Below are 21,113 nucleotides of genomic sequence, written 5' to 3'. Positions count from 1 at the left end.
GTATTCTCTCTCTCCCTCTCCCTCTGCCCCTCCCCTGCTCTCACCCTCTCTCTCTCTCTCTCAAAATAAATAAATAATCTTAAAAATATTTTTAAAAATGCAAGCATGAACAATGGAAGAAGTGTTCACAAGAGGCACAGAGATATGAAAATAACCAGGAAAGCATGTGATTATGAAAATCAAAGGGTTAAGGAGTTATAAGGATGCTGTGTGTAATGCTGTTACATGATGTAGCAAGTTACAGTGTGATAAGGCCTGAAATTATCCTTGGAGCCTGGCAACTGGGAGAGTTCTGGGGACTTTAATGAGAATGATCTCAGTACAGTGAAGTCGCAAGACATACTAGAGAGGGTTAATTAAGGAAGTGGAGACAAAGCATGAAAGTCACACATTCAAGCAATTTGAGTGGCTGATATCAGTTGGTCTAAGTTATCTCAAAACAAAAGAATGGACATGTAGATGCTGCTCTGAAATAGTCATTTCAGGGAACAGAAGAGGCTTTGAGCAGTCACCAGTGAAAGCTGGTCATCAGGACCCAGACGGGTGTTCATGTGACACAGCAACAAGTCAGCCTGGTCTTCATAAGTGTCCCTTAAAGTCAAATGGGAACTGATTTTGTGATGCAGATTTACACTTGGGTTTTCTGGGTGATGCTATTAGAAATATGCCTCAAATAAGTGCTACAATAAATACTAAGATAGGCAAGTAAGTAACTGCATTAAAATAAAGGCACGATAAAAAAGTTGCTGGTGGGAAAGAAGTTTATATGATCAACCAAATGCAATTACTAATTGGAACAATAGAAAATACTCACATAATATTTATAGTGTGTCAAGCATTCCTCACAGAATCCTCCAGAGGTAGCTACAGCTTTTATCCTCACATGACAGATGAAGAAACCAAAGCACAAAGAGGGGAAACAACCTGTCTGAGGTCCAATGGCTACTAAGTCGTAGAGCCAGCATTTGAGCCGAAGAGTACAAATCTTGTATTCTTAAATTCCAGCAGATGAATGCCTCTATAGGGAGTGTACTTAGTTGAAATCAGTTTGGGCTAGTTTAATCAGAAAAAGGAAATTCTTAAGGGTGGACCAGAATGTAAGGCTTAAAAGTCGGTTAAAAGAGAAAAGCAACTAGGGTCACCCTTCAAAGTTCTACAGGGGAGGTATGCAGCTATCTTTTCAGGGCCCACACTTCATCATAGATATTCCATAGATAACATCTGTGACAACACAGGTCTACACAAATAACTGCACAGTGAGAACCAGCACTGGATAGTGGTTGTTATCAGTAGAAAACTCAGTCACTGGCTCCATTGAAATTGGACGCAGTTCACGCTGCCTTTGGCAGAATGGATTCTTTGTGGTGCCAACTTTTCTCACCGCGTTTTACATCACTAATTTTGAATTTTACATGATGTGTTTGAATGGAACAGGCTAGGAAACTCTTTACACCAGAACCTGGGAAAGCAAGTATCTGGCTTTTATAACAATGGCCATAGGAACATGTCCAAGGGGCTTAGCAGCCAAAGGAAAGAAAAAATGAAACCAAAAGACAAGTGTCCACTGCATGGGTTGTCCATGCTGGCTAGGATGAGGAATGGTGGTGCTGACAGAATGGAAATAAATGGGGAGCTCAAAGGACTGTTGGTGAGGCTACCGAGAAGTTGGAGTGGCACCAGGATTACGAGCGAACAGGGGTAAGGCTCTGTCAGCAGAGTGAAGTGTTTTAGATTAGATGTGGAAGGTACAGCCAGGCCAGGTGATGGCCAGATCCCAGATTTTATTTGCCAAAGTAGATGAAGGTAAATTTTATCATATTAAATAGCATTGCACATTTTAATACTAACTCAGTGACTGAGGGATGCTGATTTTAGGTGGGTAGGTAGGTACAACCCTAAGAGTGCTAAAGTCCCAAGGCAGAAGTCTCAGATGAGAATGAAGTCTTTACACAGCAATGGAATCACCTCTGTCTACAGCAGAGAAATTATAATCATGGGAGTTGTACGTGCACTTGACTGCCTTTATTTATCTTGTCATTCTGCCTCCCAGGTCATCTCAGCTCTTCAGGCAGTACATGACCCAGTCTCAAAGAAAAGTTGAAAGCTATTATATGGCTGTATTTTAGGAATTCCCACCGTTCTTCATTCTTTATATTTTTTCTCTCTTATTAATTAGTTGATTCATGTACTCATCCTTCCAATAGATGGAAGGAAGAGGATAGAGAAAGAGAGAAAGAAAGAAAGAAAGAAAGAAAGAAAGAAAGAAAGAAAGAAAGAAAGGAGGGAGGGAGGAAAGAAGGAAGGGAGGAAAGAAGGAAGGAAGGAAGGAAGGAAGGAAGGAAGGAAGGAAATATAATAGCATTTTTGATGAGTTAGCACCGTGCTAGCCAATAGGTATACCACCATGGACAAACAAATTGATATGCACTACATAAAGACATGATTATAGTACTATGAGAGGAGGCAAAAGAGAGAAGCAAAATTTAGGTTGAAAGTTCAGGAAGGACCTCCCTGAGAAGCTAAGGTTTAGCCTAAAGCAGAAGAAGAGTAAATATTAAAACACTTCCAGGTAGAGAAAGCGTCACATGCAAAGGCCCTTAATGGGAAAAAGAATGACTTGTTTGAGAAATTGAGAGAAGTTCAGTGTCTGAAGTATTTATGTATGTGTTTTTCCCAACTTGTTAATTATTTGTAAGTATCTTATGAACTGAGATCACATGTTATATGTAAGGAAGGACTTTAGAATACAGAATGCTGAATATATTACTCGTATATAATTGATATGTAACATAATGTTATATAACATTTAATAATGTGTATTAGAAAGTTTCAATCCTACCATATATACATGTGTGTATGCATAAATATTATGTTTGTGTGTAAATGAATGTATATATAAATTCCATGATCTGATTTGACGGGTCAGGCTTTTCCCCTCAACTGAAAAGATAGTAATAATTTTGATACTACTTTCATAAACCTTTTGGGAAACCTATAAGGTAGTATGGAGAAAGGAGATTTCTCAGTATATAAATTGATGATTAAATCCCCCAGAGAAGCATCCTTGTACCATCGTGTGTGTGTGTGTGTGTGTGTGTGTGTGTGTGTGTGTGCGTGTGTGTGTGTGTGTGTGTGTGTAAGGCAGGCAGATGTGAAAACATGATGTAAAAGCCCTATGATAAGAGAGGCAAAAAAATCAATAAAGAGAATGCCAGTATGAAGAAACGACGATTCAGTGTAGGTGGGGTGGCTTTCAAAACATTAAGAGAGGCACAGCCTGCGTAATTGAGAGCTTGTGTGGAAAATCTCTTAATGCATTAAAGCTCAGTACTAATGTCTCTGAGCAGTAGAATTCTGGAGCCCCACTTCGGGCCTTAAAGACAACGCATCTTGGTTGTTTCGAAGAAACACCATTTACAACTTTTATTTGTTATTTTAAATATATATTTCAAATTATTTTCTTCCAATTCTATTTTCTATGAGATTTTAGTCTTGCTTCCATACTTTCAGAAACTTCAGTGCTTTTTTAAAGCAACAAGGATTCATGTCTTTTTTTCCTTATCTCAAACAAAATAATCTTTTGGGCATTAATATTCCAAAGCATTTCATTTTTTAAATATTTTTTAATGTTTATTGGAGAGAGAGAGAGAGCATAAGCAGGGGTGGGACAGAGAGGCAGGGAGACACAGAATCTGAAGCAGGCTCCAGGCTCTGAGTTGTCACCACAGAACCCAAAGCAGGACTCAAACCCACGAACTGTGAGATCATGACCTGATTCAAAGTCGGACACTTAACCAACCGAACTACCCAGGCCCCTCCAAGCATTGCATTGTAAAGTAAATGAATAAATAGATTTTTGGTGCATTGATCTTGATAAAGAAAATGATAAATTAGACATGTGGTGAAAGCTACCCACAGCTTTTTAGATAAAGAAACCGTGGTAAAGAAAATGGAAGTACAGTCCCCAAATCACAGACCTACAAACTTATTTGAAACAAATTAAGTTGCAATCATTATGTTTCTATTTTGCAAAACAGTGTTCTAAGGTTTGAGGATTCAAAGGTCATAGATAAGATCCATGGCCTTGGAGAGCTCACAGACAATTGGAAAAGAAAAGATAAAGATAATTATAATGTAGTGGTGAAGCTTTATATTTTAAAGAACTGTGTGATTTCTAGAGGTTCGCGTATGGGGCATCCGACCTATTGTGACCCAGGTTATCAGAAGAAAATATTTGGAAAGTAACATTTAAATTTAAAAGATGAATTGAGATCAACCCAATGAAGAAGAAAAAGTGAATTCAAGCAGGAAGAACAGGCATGTAAATATTTTGTCATTTAAAACAATTTAGCATGTTGGGGAAACATAAATAATTTGGAATAGATGGAATATAGGAAAAAAGAGGTAGAGGATGGTAAGCAATAAAAATCAAGAGAGAGATCGAGGTTAGATCATCATTAGCATTGAATATAATATTTAGGATTTAGTTGTTATGAGGAAGCAGCAAGAAGTTGTTGAGAGATTTCTAAAAGGAGATTCCCTTTTTACCTATTTGCTCTATAATTAATTCTCTGAATTGAAATTAAAAAAAAATTTGACAAACATAAATAATTAATGGACTGAAAGTTGGGAAGACCACAAAGTTAGAAACGAAATAAGATTCAGTGGCAGACAACTATGCAAAAGATAATGAAGTTCTGTCTGAAAGAAGTTAGGACAATTGGTGAAGCTAAGATTCTAGTCACTGTGTGCGTTCTTTAATTACACCACATCACCCCCTCCATTATTGAAAGGGGAGGGAAAGGTGAGGGATTGAATTCAATTTGGAAAGTTAAGAAACCCCAACCCCCACCACCAAAGCAGAAAAAAAAATCATTGCAATGCCTCTAATTTATTTTAAACTATTTCAGCACAGACAGTAATTGAAATGTGTATACTCATTAGTTAAGCTACATTCTAGGAACAATAATCTGACCTAATGAGGAATTCACACCGAGGAGGTGGTTAGCTAGAATTATTCTGAAACGCCATACTTCAGGGTCACGACTGCAAGAATTATTTCTGTCCTTAACAAGACAGACTTTTTTAACCTGGTATAATGAATCTTGGAAATGGAGATCTAATCAGTGGTATTTGTAGTTTGGTAATTAGCTTAATAGCTGTTAAAAAATGAGCTCTCAGAGGTCATATTAGAGATAGCCAATATGCGCACCAATTAAAACAGGTTCAGTTAAAACAGAATACATTTCACTTTTGCATGCATATGGATAACGTTCTAGAAAATGCCTTGTAAGTATCATTAGGGATAGTGCTGTAATTTGAATTCTAAATGATCCTGTGTCCAGAAGGCTGCATGGTCTCAACTACCAGTATCATAGAATTTGTCTGTAAAATGGTGTCTTGTCATCTGTAAGTGACCTTCCATCAACATGGGTTTAGAGTACATCAAAAAACAAACAAACAAAAAACCCTTGAAACATAATCGAGCCTGCGGAAGAAATGTCTGAATGATTTTATATTTCTTGATAAGAAGATGAAGTAGAGCAATATTGGAATTCGTGACAAATTTGGCTCTGCGATCTGATTTTGTTATTATCTGGTTTTGAGATGGTGGAGGAAGTGGCTAATCCTCACCCCCTTCTGACTAGTTTTGGCTACCTTTATCTGCTAAAACAAACAAGATTTATGCATGATTATGGTGTTCTTTTACCTATTTGCTCTATGATTAATTCTCTGAACTTCCTCAGCATTGGTTTTATCTTAGGAAACTGTGTTCTGCAAATACATTTACCAGACTCTCTTGCCAACTGTTTGTTGATAATTTGGGCCAGTAAAAAGCACTTGTGGGGAGGGCCGGGAGGATAACTGCTACACTAAAGCCCTGGGAACACGGCTATGAGGGGCCCCAGCAGCCTTAAAAGGCTCTGCAGTGGCTGTCTTCTAAAGGCAGGGCACGGTAGTGGGAGAGAACACCACTGAAATGGGCTTTCTGGAATCCTGGGTCATGACAAAGGCCTCTTAAAGTAGCTGATAACAGTAACAGACAAAATGGGTAAATTTACTATAATGGGTAGAAGAGGCAAATTGGCAATCAGAGTATGTTATCTGCGTGGATCTCCGACGGAGACTAAGTGATCTTGGTGCCGCTAGGAATGAAATAGACAGGCCGCCTACAAGTGTATTATTGGATCTATGTAACTGGGAAAACGCCGGATTTGATGAGCAAAAGTGTGCTTTTAAATGGCTACAACGGAAAGACAAGGCCTATCAGTCTCTTTAATTTTGTACATTTTGAGGCAGTTTAAACCATTGATTTTGATATAATACAATGCTCATTTTACATAATTAAATTGGGGGCACCATTCTGTATTTTATGGAAGGATTTTACGTTACTTATTTGTTCATTTCTCTTCTATCGCTCCCATCTAGAATGGATATTCTGTGAACGTGGAGAAAATTATGCTATCAGATTGACCGTTGAAACCAAGAACCTCCAATGGTGTGTAGCAAACTGATCCAATTAATTATTTAGTTTCTGGAGCTGTTTCAAACATTTATTATTTTGTGCTTTTATGAAAATTTGAATGAAAACAGTGAAAACAGTGAAACAGTGAAAGACATTTTATTAGCTACCAGTCGGCTTAACTCAGAAGTCACCCCAGAAACTGGATTTCAGTAAACGAATATAAGTTACAATCATATCCAGTTATGACGAACCACCCTTTCCTTGGCAAACTTTGATAGTTCTCAGGCTGCTACAAATCTCTCCTTGTCACAATTTTGGAAATGATGTCCAGTCCATGATTCTGTCAACAAGCCATTTGTGTCATTTGTTTAAACGTAATAAAAACACATTTCCTATCTCTTAGACAAAGATAAGATATTTTATTGGATGTATATGCACATGTATACTTATGAAAATATGTAACATAATTTACATACTTCTGTCATATATGGCAGTTTGGTGGGAGTGTTATTATCTGTGATGTGGTTTTTTAAGTACTGGACACTTAAGATTATCACAGAAATCAATGCCACTTCTTAATGTTTTTTGGTTTGAAAGTCATGTTAATTTCATGATGCTAAAATATTCCTTTTCTTTGTTAATTCATTAAAAATCAATGGTAAATCTTTCAAAACTCTATATGTTTTGAAACAAAATATTATAAAGTGCGTAGTAAATACCAGATTTAAATCCTACTAAAATTGCAACTATGAGGAAAGTGAGAGGACTTTTCTTTGTTATCTATTCCTCATCGTGAGTATTTCTCATAAAAGATAAAATCTAGCAACAAGCTTGATAATGTAAGTAAAACTAATATTAGGTGCATCCGGATTAGTTTTAACAGAGAACAACACAAATATTTTAAATTATTTTATAACAATAGCTTAAATCCTATCCAAATAAGTTAAACAAAAATCAAATGAATCTTTTGATTAGCTGTATGAGCGGAACTGTAAAGTGGTTTTATTTGATTCTGCCCTCATTTTTTCAGAGTAGGACAACCTTGTTAGATTCTTTTTACTGACCTTAGACTCTTTCCCTCTGAGACTCCTGTCTTGCATTTCAGCACTAAGTCGTTTGTTAGAATTTTTATGATTCCTCAAAAAGGACTCTGAGAACATTTCCCAGTAATGAATATTGGGTCAGCTTTGGCAACCTTGAAATAAATGTGGCAGAATTTTAAAGTACATTTGCCATTTTCCTGAGCCTTCCAAATGCTTAAAAATCTTTGGAACACAAAACATTGATTCAGTATAATAAGTTCTTAATTTTGTTATTGACACATTTCTTATGTATATTCCTTGTTAACTTCCTTTTTAACTTATATTTTAGTGTATCTGGTGATGCAGAGTAATTTTTGTTTTTGTAAAGATCACAGAGTTACTTAAAATAGTAATTTTCAGTGATTATAAGATACAATAAATCTGGTTTATATGCTTCTGTGAATATTATTTCTATAATATTTTTTAACATAGAAATCTGTTATGAGGTTTAATACACCTCTTAAATAGTTTTTACACAGGTTGTTTGATATTCGTCAATCACATCTGTGACCCTTGTGAGTATGTTTCTTTCTAGTGGTTTTTGAAAAAAACATTATGTATCATTAATAGGTAAGTTCTTCTGCTAGTTTCTTATTCTCAAAGTAATACATACAAGTTTTGAAGAATTTGGAAAACATTCTGGGAAGTCTCCCACTGAGTTCTGCCTAGCTAGTTGCCAAGAGTAACTCTTGTGTTGTGAGACCAATTTCCAAAGCGCACAGAGGCAGGAGTTTCCCTCACCACCACCAAGCAATTTTCAGACACCAGCAAGGTATCACCTCAATTCTGTCACTGTCTACCCACAGATAGCATCAGAGTCCACAGGTTAAAGATTCAGTCCTACAAGACTGCCTCTGGCCCTGCCCCTTCAGATGCCAATACAAGTGCAGATTATTGCCCGTGCTTCTGACAGATCAGCTTCAGCTTTCAGGTTCCAAAAACATTCTCCTTGGACTTCAGATGCAAGTCAAAGTCCAGGTTGCTCCCTCTACTTCCAACTTACTGGCTATAGATCACGGGTTTCCATTAATCTCACCTTGGGCTCACAGAATCCAGAAAAACATTTACTTACTAGATTACCAGTTTATCATGAAAGGGTATAACTCAGGAACAGCCAGATGAAAAAGATGCACAGAACAAAGTATGGGGAAAGGTCACAGAGTTTTTGTGTTGTCTCTAGGCACACCTCGCTCCCCAAATCTCCATGTGCTCACCACCAACCCGGAAGCTCTCCAAACCCAAGTCTTTTTGGAGAATTTTATGGAGGCTTCATTATAATAGGCATGGTTGATCAAATCATTGACTATTTGCCATGGATTCAACTTCCAGCCCCTCTATTTTCACCAGAGGTTAGGGGGTGAGACTGAAAGTTCCAGCCTTCTAATCATGTGATTGTTTCTTCTGTCAACCAGCCCCCAGCCTTAGGTGCATTCCAAATGTTGCCTCATTAACATAACAAAAGACACCTTGGCTGCTCCTCTAAATCACCAAATAAATATTTCTTTTTCTTTCTTTCTGTTTTTAATGTTTATTTATTCATTTTGAGCAAGGAGGGAGGGAAGAGGCAGAGAGAGAGAACCCCAAGCAGGCTCTGTGCTGACCCTGATGCAGGGCTTGAACTCACGAACCATAAGACCATGAACCGGGCCAAAATCAAGAGTCACTTAACTGACTGAGCCACCTGGTGCCCCCAAATAAGTATTTCTTATAAATCACAATATTGCAGAACCAAGTCTCCATTACACCTATAAAATGCTGAACATTAACGGTTAGTAGGCTCTGAAACACCGGAAGTATTCGCTTACTGGAATTTTCTGAATATGGATTAATTGTTCAAAGTTGTGAGCACCAGTTACTTAATACTGCAGTTACACAATGTGCTTCAGTATTACACAAAACAATGATACATGGTTGTCAGAAGAGAATTTCTTTCATAAAAATTAAATTGAATATTATGAAAATAACAAATGATGGAAATGTTTTTGAAAATAAATTGCTGATAAAATGGGTATGAGTGAGAGAGCCATAAAATATATCAGCAGGAAAATTATAAAAATTTCTAAGGATTCTCAACTCAAATTGTTATACACATGTCTATAAGTTCTTGCTACATATAAGAGAAGGAAAAGCTTGAAATCATAAATATAATTTGGCAACATTGAATCAGTTTTTAGTGGTTATTTTTGCAATATTTTGTTTGATTTTCTTTTTTGTTTACCCTGATAAACCTATCTGAATAAAAGCAGCCTTAGTCATAATGAGAACAGAAATGTTTCTTTAACGTCGTCCAAAAATTGTGTTGAAATACTAATCTTACTAAATGCTTATCAAAACAATTATACAGAATTCTTGACATATGAAATGAATTAATGTTGTAATAGCAATAATTATTTGGAAGGTGAAAACCAGTGTTACTGAATGGTTGCAAAATTATCTTATTTACATTGCATTTATTTTTCTATCTTGAGAAATTATAGTCCTATTAAGATGGCCAACTTCCATAACTTATATGTTGCTTGTGCTAATTATAGTTCATAAATGTATAGGGCTACAATTATGGCATTTTCCAAAAATACAGTTCCAAACGTGTAGAATCCGGCTGCTTCTGCCAAAGTATACTGGTCTTTCCATGTCATTTTGAAGTAAATTTTAAAAAAAATTCTATGGCCAGAGTTGCCTGGGTGTGTCAACTTAGTTGGTCGAGTGTCTGATTTTGGTTCAGGTCATGATCTTATAGGCTGTGAGTTCGAAACCCCTGTAAGGCTCTGTGCTGACAGCTCAGAGCCTGGGACCTGCTTTGGATTCCATGTCTCCCTCTCTCTCTGCCCCTCTTCCACTCATGCTTGGCCTCTCTGTCTCTCAAAAATAAATAAACTTAAAAAAAAATTCTATGGTCAGCAATGTATGAGTGAGTACTGAAATACAAGCCATGCTATAAGACATAAACTCTACTAAGCTACCTTTGCACTGAGCCATTTATTTAACAAACATTTATTGCACTGAGCCATTTATTTGACAAACATTCATTGAGTCTAGTGCGTCCATCAGGCTCTGCTCAAGGAACTGGTAATGAAAGAAATCAATAAGAGATGGTAAGTTGCTGCTCTCAAGAAGTCAGGGGTATATCAAGTAAAGGAACAGCACTCTGTGACTGCATGTATAAAGAACGCTTCAATAACAGCGCAAAAGAGAAAGCAGAACAGAGCGAACAACGTGACAAAAATAGAGTTCAGCTCTCAATCTGTAGATTTGTCATCTCTGATTTCCACACTGAAAAACCATCCACAAGATATATTCCTGTATTATCACTAATGACTATACCATTCTCAATTACTCCTCTTCTAGCTGCTTTTGTGTGCGTGTGTGATCTTTGTGATCATATCACCCTTGAAATCTTGCCCAAAGCCTAGTTTTGTTTTATTTTGTTTTTAATATATAGGAAATAACCAAATATCCGAGGCTTATTTTTTTCATTACATTCAATTGAAAATTTAAAAGCTATGGATTACACTTGAAAGTGAACCATATGCTTTATTTCGTCAGTGTCAAAGCAGGGTGTTCTCTACTAAAAACCTATACTCTTTATTTAGGTTACTTTATACTCTTAAATATTTATTTCTTTATTTCAAAATATTTAAAATAGTTAAATCCAGCCAGGAAGTACATTTTAACAGAGTGAGGGGCCACATGTTCCTAAGTTATTGTGTTAAAACCACCTTTCGAAACTTTATCTATAGCATGGAATCATGGAAAAAATTAAGAAAATTAGAATGTGCTCAGAGAATGGAAATCTCATAGTTCATAGTACTAACCACCAGAGTACAAGTTAGAATTACCTCTATATTTTGGAACTATAATTAAGTACTAAAATATTTCATTATTTTTAAAGTGATAATGTTAAATGTAAAACCCAGTTATTGCACATGGAAGGTTTATGAGACGTAGGCATACATTGACCTGAATTTATTATTTAAATGGCTAAAAATGAAGACCAGAAGGAGACATTATGACACTTTGTAAGCATGGCTTTTACCATTATTATTTTTTTGGCTTTTATCATTATTTTCTTAACAACATAAATTCACTTAGCATTTAATTAGCAACATCATTATTAAAAATTATGCCATCATATAATGCCCTGTAAAATATTTTTTTATATCAGACATACAAATTGCTAAACCCAAGATGATGATTCCTAGCCCATTATGGAAACTCAAATTACTAAATATACTATCTTCTAATAATATCAGAAATAGCTTCAAAAAAAGCAATATCAAACAAGGAGGATTGGCATGGAAAATAAAACCTTGTGTTAACCTGGCAGAAAGTGCATCCTTCATAATTAGGGTCGTTTAGGGTCTACGTTTCTGACCCCTGTGGACTGAGGAGGAATGCTGACAGAAAGTTACGAGGCAAAGGCACTTCTTTACTTTCCTGTATCAACATCCTCCCCATTCTTTCTCTGAAATACAAGGAAAGCTCAATCATGTCCAGAAATTATCTGGAAGGGAACGTAAGTCCTTAAATTCACTGTACAAAAGGGGTTGGTGTGAAGTTGGATGCACTGATGCACAAATGAGGAGATGATTAATACCACATCAACCGAGTCATCACAGAGAAAATGATGGAGGCCACATCGCACATCTTCAGTGCAGAATCCTTGCCTGGCTCTTCTGCTGCTGACTGAATTGGCTGTGTGGCCGAGCTGGGTTGTTTTTTTGTTTTTAATTTATGTTCTGTACTCCAAAAGCAGAGATTAAAAGAATCAGGTGGACATATCATGTTTATCTGATAAAATATCAGAATAGTGTTCTATATTTAGATAACTAGCCTAGTGCTTTCCTGTGAGAACTCTGGAGAACAATGGAAGTCTTATGGGAAAGAGCACAGAAAAATAATCATCCTCACATTGGAGAAAAGGGGCTTCCAGGCAGATATTTTGGAACGCAAAAATACTACAATATATGTAGCTTTTCTATCCTTTTAGCTATAATAAAATTGTAATGGATAGAGAATGTTTCAATATGCCTGGGTTCGTTTTCTCACACCAGTATAATTTAATGTGATAATTTTGAGAAAATTATTTAGATTTCATTTCTATTCTATTTTATAAACAATTTAATTGCTAATGAAATGCAACACATTACTTATGATATTACTTGAGGCTTTTACCTTATGAAGAAATATCTCTTTATTAGGAAATACATTTTAATATTATGATATTGATATAATGAATCTGACTAATTCAAACTCTATTTTCATTTATAAAAGAGGAGTACAACTTATTATTGAGAAATTTTTGAACTTTGATTAAAGATATCTCTCAATTTCAGGAGATAATCAAATAATTTTAAATATAATGATTGAATTATTTTATTAATAAGATCTTTAATCTTATATCTCTCAGAAAGATAAGTGACAAACTTATCATTTGGAGTAAAGTTATTTATTATATAAACAGCTATAGAAAGCAAGTATAGATCAAAATGTAGACTACCACAGTTACTATATTGAAGTTAAATATAGGTAAAAGTAAAAAATATGATGTTAAATAAAAGCTGTCTCAAAAGTCTATCTTCTATTCTCTTTGGTGGATATTTAAAAAGCTTTGTTTGGTGCATGATATTTTATGATACAGCAATCTGAGTGTGTGGGTGTGGTGTGGCTATATGCTGTGAATGTGTACTTGGAACGTTTAAATTTTTCATTATGCTGAGAGGGTTGTTGTTTTTTCCTTTGAATTTATTGCATTCAATATTTTATTATTTATTCTTATGTTCTCTCCATTTTTCCAATGGAGAGTGGGGACTATATTCTGCTACCATGGAAAAATATGACGGACTTGATTTTCTGTTTCTTTCTCAGAGCTCCGGTTCCTTTTTCATTCTTTATTTTATTTTATTTTTTATGATCCTACCCTAATGATCACTATTGCAACTGAGCTCATTTCCTTTCCTGAATTCATGTTCTCAACTCTTTCCAACCTCCCTTTACACCTGCCTAGACTTGTTTTTGTGACAGATTTGCCATTGCTTACTATACCTCAGAGGTTCTTAATATAAAAAACTGAGAAATATAGAAAATACTAGTATGTGCATATTTAGATTATGCTATATTCCTAACTTGAGATTTAATTCCTTTATATATATATATATATATATATATATATATATATATATATAAATGTACACACACACACACACATACATGTTTTTGGAGAAACAATCATCACAGAAGCTCAGTGATATAAAAATCATTAAAAAATAATATAAACAAGAATCTAAAAAGATGAAGGATGATCTGAGGCATCAGTAGGAAAATCTGCAAAAGAGTCTATGGTAAGAACAAAACCAAAAAAGCCAAGAAGTACTAGGGAATAGGGTAAACAGGTAAAGTTAAATGTATGAATTTGGCCATTGATGGTGCGTGGAAAATAAAATAGTTTATAGTATCTTCTTAAATAGATAAAGGCACCTAAGTGACTCAGTCAGTTGAATGCCAGACTCTTGATTTCGGCTCAAGTCATGATCTGAGGGTGGTGGGATTGAGCCCTGCCTAGGGCTCTGCACTGACAGTGCAGAGCCTACTTGGAATTTTCTCTCTCTCCCCCTCTATCTCTCTCCCCCACTTGCTCTCTTTCTCTCTCTAAAATAATTTTTTTTTATAAAATTAAAAAAAAATATTAAACACCTTATACTAGTTTAATTCTTTATGTAATTTCTAAGCCTTTTATTTGATAATTAGTTTATGAATTAATAGCAATATTTGGCTTCACTATTGTCATTGTATTATATATTTTTTGTGCTTAATGCTTTATTTGTCTTTATCTTCTGCGATATGGATTGCTTCTTTTTAGGTGAAAGGGCAATGAATGTTTGTGTGTGTGTGTGCAAGTGTTCATGTGTGTACCTGCACGCACACATATATCCATATGGTTTCTTTTATAACTATTTTTCCCTAGAGATAACCATATGTCACCTATACACCATATTCATTCCAGTGAGCCAAAAAAGAGAAACAGGAAGGAGAAAAGCATGATCCCTTTATTTAACATACTTCCCCTAAGTTTCACTCGCCTCTTTATCTATAACTCATTGTCCAAACCTTACTTATATTCTCACACAGATGCAAAGGGGACAGTGGGATGTAGCCTTTACCTTGGCAGTCATGTACTAGCTGTGATTTTGAGATGCAGTTGCTGAGGACAAAGGGACAAGGCACTAGAAAATAATGAACAAGCAGTCTGCCTCAAATGGCTACATGTGTGTTATAATGTGGAGGTTAGCTAATGTGCATTTAATTTAATCATAAAGCTATCACAAGCATTCCTAAATTTATAATCATTCAATCATTGCAGTATAAAACAAAGCAACGATTTTTAACCCTCTGACAAGACACTATTTCTGCTTTCCTTTTTTTCATTATCAACCCTTGCAACTTTCCAATTTGTCTTTATGTAAGGTTACAAATCTATTTTTTTTTGATTTCTGCCTTTCTCATGTTATTTTTACGACAGGATATACTTCCTTCAATTTGCAGACACCCAGCGCCCTAGGTAGAAATAAATCTAAGCCAAAGGGGTTCATTGAAAATCAAACCTTGTGGATAACAATAGGAATAACTAAGCTCAACTAAGTAGTTGTGTTTCTCAAAAGTGTGTAGGTCGCTCTTATCCTCGGTGGGTCCTATCCGAACAAGAGTGGTGTCTCTGAGTTTGATTGAGGACCCCCTATTACAAGGTGTGAATAAAGGTGAACCTTAACATTATCCATCAGAACAAGTTGTCAACCAATACATTATTAAAAATTTGTTTTTTACATGTATTCATTTTTTTAATTTTTTTATTTTATTTTTAATTTTTTTTTCAACGTTTATTTATTTTTGGGACAGAGAGAGACAGAGCATGAACGGGGGAGGGGCAGAGAGAGAGGGAGACACATAATCCGAAGCAGGCTCCAGGTTCTGAGCTGTCAGCACAGAGCCCGACACCGGGCTCGAACTCACGGACCACAAGATCATGACCTGGGCTGAAGTCAGACGCTCAACCAACTGAGCCACCCAGGTGTCCCTCAACTAATACATTATTAAATAAAACCTTCACTTTCAAGCTCACATCCATGGTCTGTCCAGTTTCAGACATCTTTTCCTTGCCTGCCTTATACTTTAAATTATTTTTTTCCTATGGTACAAGAAAATGAAGGTTTATCAACATTGACTTTTAATTCTTATAATTATTAGTGACATAAAAAGTTATTTCTATATTTCTATATCTTTTCATCCCCACTGTGATGCCAATTATCTCATAGCATTATTTCTTTTCTGATTTCTCTCACAATGGTCTAAAGTGTTTCACTGAGCATTTTCCCAGAGGCTGTCATACCTGAACGTTTATATTTTGAGATGCTTGATAATATTTGAAATGATCACGACTCAACTCTTTTTTAGTGAAACTTTTATAAATATTATATGATTTTCTTTAGGAATTGATTTTACCAAAGGAAAGCTCTGACTCCAACTTGGTTTTAGTGTTCTATTGGCAATTATACTTAAAATATATTTAAAATATTCGTTATTATCTCTCCTACTCATTTTTGGTCACTGAATTGTTTTCTTGAATGTTCCCACACCTTTCACAAGTCCACATCATGGTCGTCTACGTTAAACTCCATGTGAACGGCCTACCCCGGAGTTGCATGGTGTACAATCTTCAGGCCCTCAGAGTGGGCCAAGTGCTAATCTGATCATAAAGGCTTCTTGACTTTTATCTTAGATTATTACTTATACTTAAGTTTTCTTGTTCTTTTTCAATCATAACTTTAATTTTTATGGTTAATTTTCTGTGTATATTCATTCTCTCATATTTTTCTTTTCTTTTCTTTTTTTTTAGATTCTGGAAATTATTGGTAGGTCTATTTATGTTTTTTTAATTTTTATGGTTAATTTTCTGTGTATATTCATTCTCTCATATTTTTCTTTTCTTTTCTTTTCTTTTTAGATTCTGGAAATTATTTGTAGGTCTATTTTATGTACTTTAATTTGATGTCTTCGGTGTAAATCTGCTTTTTACCCTTCCTAGTGAACATTTTATTTGGCAATGATTTCTCACTGAATTCCATGCTTTTGATATCCACCCTGACCTTATTTAATGCAGTTAAAGTTTTCTTTGATATTACTCAGAATCAGAAACAAATGTGTTCTACATTTTCTTTTGTGAACTAAATTCTTCTCATGGAGGATTTTCCTCTGAGTCATTACAATTTTACTTCTCTTCCTTCTGTCTCATAATGCCTTCTCAGATACCAGCTGACATCTTCTATGAACTCCTGTTAGAACTTGATTTGTTGATGTTTGTTCATGCCATGAAGATGGCTGATGCCTCTAATTTTAAAGTCCTTCCCTGGATCTTATTGCAAAAGAAGGAAATGATTCATGCCCAGTGTTGGAGGTGAGTAAGGATGTGGATTTTCAAGTTCCTTTCCACAGCGGGTTCCTGGATGCTGATGGAAGCTCCTGGTCGACTTGAAACCAGAGGACAGACCAACATGTAAAGCAGGTAGCACATCGGTGCCCACATGGCGGCATTTAGCAAATGCCAGTTTCCTTAGTAACGCTGCGTGCCTTTTCAAATGTATTCAATAGATTCAAAGACCTACTCAAAACTAGGTAAAAATAAATTTCCATAGGCCTAGGATCATGGTTCAGAGAACAATGAGAAATAGGCCAGAGGTTATTCATGCTGCTCCCAGGAATATACCTTATAGGATTTATAGCTGTGACTAAAAAGCTGAAAGGCAAAAAAGCACAAAGTACTGGAGATTTTTCACTATGTGGCTTCCAATGTCAGTGTTAGTTAGGGGCAGCTAAGGTCACCAGCTTGGAGAATTACTTGTGCAGACTTCCAAGGCCAGGGTCCAAAGTACAAATCGTCAGTGCAAGCTGCTAAGGACTATTCCTGGTATATTTTGGTCAAGCAAAATGACAGAGGGGGGATGATTTTTAATTCTAACTTATCTGCATAAACGCCTGTACAAATCTGAAATACTTTATTTTTCACTGCAAAGATGCTAACCTGTTTCTCGTTTCCAAAGTGATTAATGGCTGGGTTTTTTTGTTTTGTTTTGTTTTTTTGGTTTTTGTTTTCTTAATAAATAAAACATGATGGAAAACCAGGAACAAGTGTTCCTGCCAGATCCACTCCCTCTTCCATCTTTCTTTCCAGAGGTAAAGTATGCAGAAAATTTGTATCTTTCCCTTAACACCTGTATCCCTCATCCCAGAAACTGTATCTAAATAACAAAAACCATGGACTCCAGGAAAGCAGAGATTACATTTGAAGATCTAGTGAGGAAGCAGCAAAAGCTTCCCCTGGGAGAAGAAGATGAGTAAACACATACTGAAGAGTTCAAAATCGATGGTACCTGCAGGAGAGAAAAAGATGTTGTCAAAACCTGAGTTAGTTCCTAGCATCGTATTACGTGGTACACATTTCCTGGGAGCCTGAGATGACCAACACAGGGGAGGCTGACAGCCTCTGGGTTAGTTAGCCTCAGTTAAACCCAGAATTCTTCTACACAAGGACAGAAAAAAGGTGTTCTAAAGAGAGATGCAGAGGAGCGCCTGGGTGGCTCAGTTGGTTAAGTGTCTGACTTCGGCTCAGGTCATGATCTCATGGTCCGTGAGTTCGAGCCCCATGTCGGGCTCTGGGCTGACGGCTCAGAGCTTGGAGCCTGCTTTGGATTATGTGTCTCCCTCTCTCTCTGACCCTCCCCCCATTCATGCTCTGTCTTTCTCTGTCTCAAAAATAAATAAACGTTATTTTTTTTTTTAAAGAGAGATGCAGAGAATTCCTCTAACATACTTGTAGAGGAAGGTGCCTGGGTGGCTCAGTCGGTTGAGTGTGCGACTTTGGCTCAGGTCATGATCTCACAGTTGGTGAGTCTTGGATACAGTCTCAGCTCTGTGTCCAGCTCGGAGCCTGGAGCCTGCTTGGGATTCTGTGTCTCCCTCTCTTTTTGCTCCTCCTTTTCATGGAGGATTTGTGCATGGTCTCTCTCTCTCTCTCTCTCAAAAATAAATAAACATTTGAAAGAAATAAAGTACTTGTGGAAGTAAAATTGTGCAGAATACTTACATACCTAGAAATCTATCAGTGTCAGCAACAAGCATGTCAGTTTAATGATCAGTAAGCTGGTGTCATGTTAAACTTCAAACCAAAGGCAAATCATGGGGCAGAGTCAGGGAGGAATTTCAGAGATCTAGGGGGAGAGCCTGAAAACTGAATGAGGAAAAGTGTCAAATATATATTTGAGAATTCAGCTAAGAACCCAGTGAAATGGCTAAGGCAACCAGAGATAGGAAACCATTATAGGAGAAAACTTACATAATTCAGTTAATTAGCTCTCTCACTCAGAGCAAATTTTTATATTCTACTCATGCACGCAATAGTTTTGCCCTGGTGGCATCTTAGTAATGACACACAACTACTGACATTTATTACTTTGTCTTGACTTTTTTTTTTTTTTTTGATATGTGAGGGGATGACCAAAAGGGTAAGAAGAGTGACAGATTAAAATATTATGGAAATATTAAGAGAAATGAAGAAAATTCCCCTGAGCATCAAAATTACCTTTCTGGCAAAGTGTGTATGTGTGTAGAGCATGCAACTGGCTTTAAAGGACTCAACTTGCTTGAGTCACCTGATAGGCATAGATGTTTGGTGGTAGAACAAAAACCTAACCTGTACATTGGAGGCATGAGAATGATTCCTGAGTAAAAATAATAATATTCTTCCGATATGGTTAATGATAATACATACCATATTGCATGCATTCAGTATACTATGCTTTGTAACAGGCATTTAATAGGTATTCTTGTATCAGGTTTCTAATGATTCTTTTGATATAGTTATTGCTCCTATTTTAGCTATGTGGAAAATGAGGTTCATAGAGGACATATGATCTCTTCATAGAGGAGATAACTACACTTATAGGTAATAGAGCTGGTGAGGGTGTTAAATAGGTGTTTCTGAATCTGAAGCCCAAGATTTCTCTACCACATTAAAGCAGCATATCTGGGGAGTCACCTAAGTGCTCCAAATCTAAGTTAAGCCATAAAGATTGTTCAAAGTTTTGTTCTGTTTTATTTTATCTGTTTTATTTTATTTTGTTTTATTTCATTTCATTTTACTTCATTTTATTTCATTTTATTTTTTATTTCAAATATCCAGGATGCCTAAGAACACAATGGAATCTTTGAGAGATGAATCAGCATCTCAGTGAAGCTGGGAGAATCATAAACACTCCTCACATCACATGTCAAAAAACACCAATCCAACCATCTGGAGAATGGTTTAGCAGTTCCATCAGGGCCATACTTGGTAAACGTCCCTTTAGGACCTCTTTTCCATGCCTTCTACACTTAGGAGGAATCAGAAACTGGATGGATAATAGTGGTAACTCTTAATTTAAGTTGGATCTGAGCGGCCATGCAAGTAATACAGAAATTATGGGAAAAGGATTGTGTAATTCGTGTGTACCAAGGCCACGTGGCAGTTTGCTCCCAACAATGTTGTAAAAGAAGAGAAAGGCTTTCTGTTTTTCCAGGAAAGAATCTCCTAACACATGGAACTGGACTGAAATCAAGCACATGGAAACAAGAAGGACAAATAAAAAAAAAAAAAAGAGAGAGAGAGAGAGAGAGAAGAGGCACAAATCTCCCCCATGTGTGCAGAAGGGAATGTTCTCATACGACATCGCAGTAACCGCGTGCAGTACATGGAAAGGCAGTGCTGCCCCAGGGGAGGGGTGTGGAATCAGAGGTGAGCTAAACAGTAGCCTTGAAGCCCAGTGTTACTGCCAACGTCGCCTTCCGCCACACCTGCGCTTTCACTGTAACTGTTTCACTCCAGCCGTGAAGGCCGTCAAGATAGCTGTGCCAAGGGCTCCATTTTCTGATTGGGCATTTTTTCCCCCTCCAATTTAATTCTTTTAAATATTTCTTACTTTGATTATTTTTTATTTAACTACTGTTAATTCACTGATTTCAGCCTAATTAGCTCTTCCTGAGTAAATACATTAGTGAATTAAACTTCATCAGATTCTTTTTTTCTCCCTTAATGAGTGAACAAATGCAATTTATTGATTTCTGGTGTGAATTAATAAATGTTCATATTACATTAAACCAGAGTAAACTTGAGATTGCAACAATAAACCACCTTTATTTTTTTCCCTCCAAATGCTTACTTGATTTTTTTTTTTTCAGTCGGGTTAATTTTGTTCTTGTCTGTAGATAAAAACTCAAGAATGACCCAAGGCATTTGTAATCATTTATAGGCAATACAATCCCATTTTTTCATAAAATATATTTGTAGAATATATATAAATTCAGTATTTAAAATGTTCAGACTTGAGAATTCCAGTTTCAGGGCAGTGATATAGAGCTTGAAGGCACATTGCTTCTATCCTTAAATAAAGAAAAAAGCTGAAAAAAGCCTGCAGATGTTAACAACTTTTCTTGTACGTATTAGAGAAATAAGGTTTTAAGGGAGCCAATTAATCTGAAGTCTG

General features: G+C 36.2%; 1 long non-coding RNA gene across 3 annotated transcripts in view; it reads left to right on the top strand.

The window, feature by feature from the left end:
* LOC109498984 overlaps positions 1-20,885 on the top strand; it is a 39,090-nt gene extending 18,205 nt beyond the window's left edge. For all 3 annotated transcript variants that reach the window (XR_006596778.1, XR_006596777.1, XR_006596776.1), the window contains 3 exons: positions 6,430-6,499; positions 16,845-16,993; positions 19,775-20,885. This is a non-coding gene — a long non-coding RNA (uncharacterized LOC109498984). The remainder of the gene's footprint in view (positions 1-6,429; positions 6,500-16,844; positions 16,994-19,774) is intronic.
* Positions 20,886-21,113: the final 228 nt, after the last annotated feature.

Source organism: Felis catus, chromosome B1 (assembly GCF_018350175.1).
Source record: "Felis catus isolate Fca126 chromosome B1, F.catus_Fca126_mat1.0, whole genome shotgun sequence".
NCBI lineage: Eukaryota > Metazoa > Chordata > Mammalia > Carnivora > Felidae > Felis > Felis catus.
The sequence above is the reverse complement of the archived record's forward strand: the minus strand, read 5'-3'. Positions and strand labels throughout refer to the sequence as shown.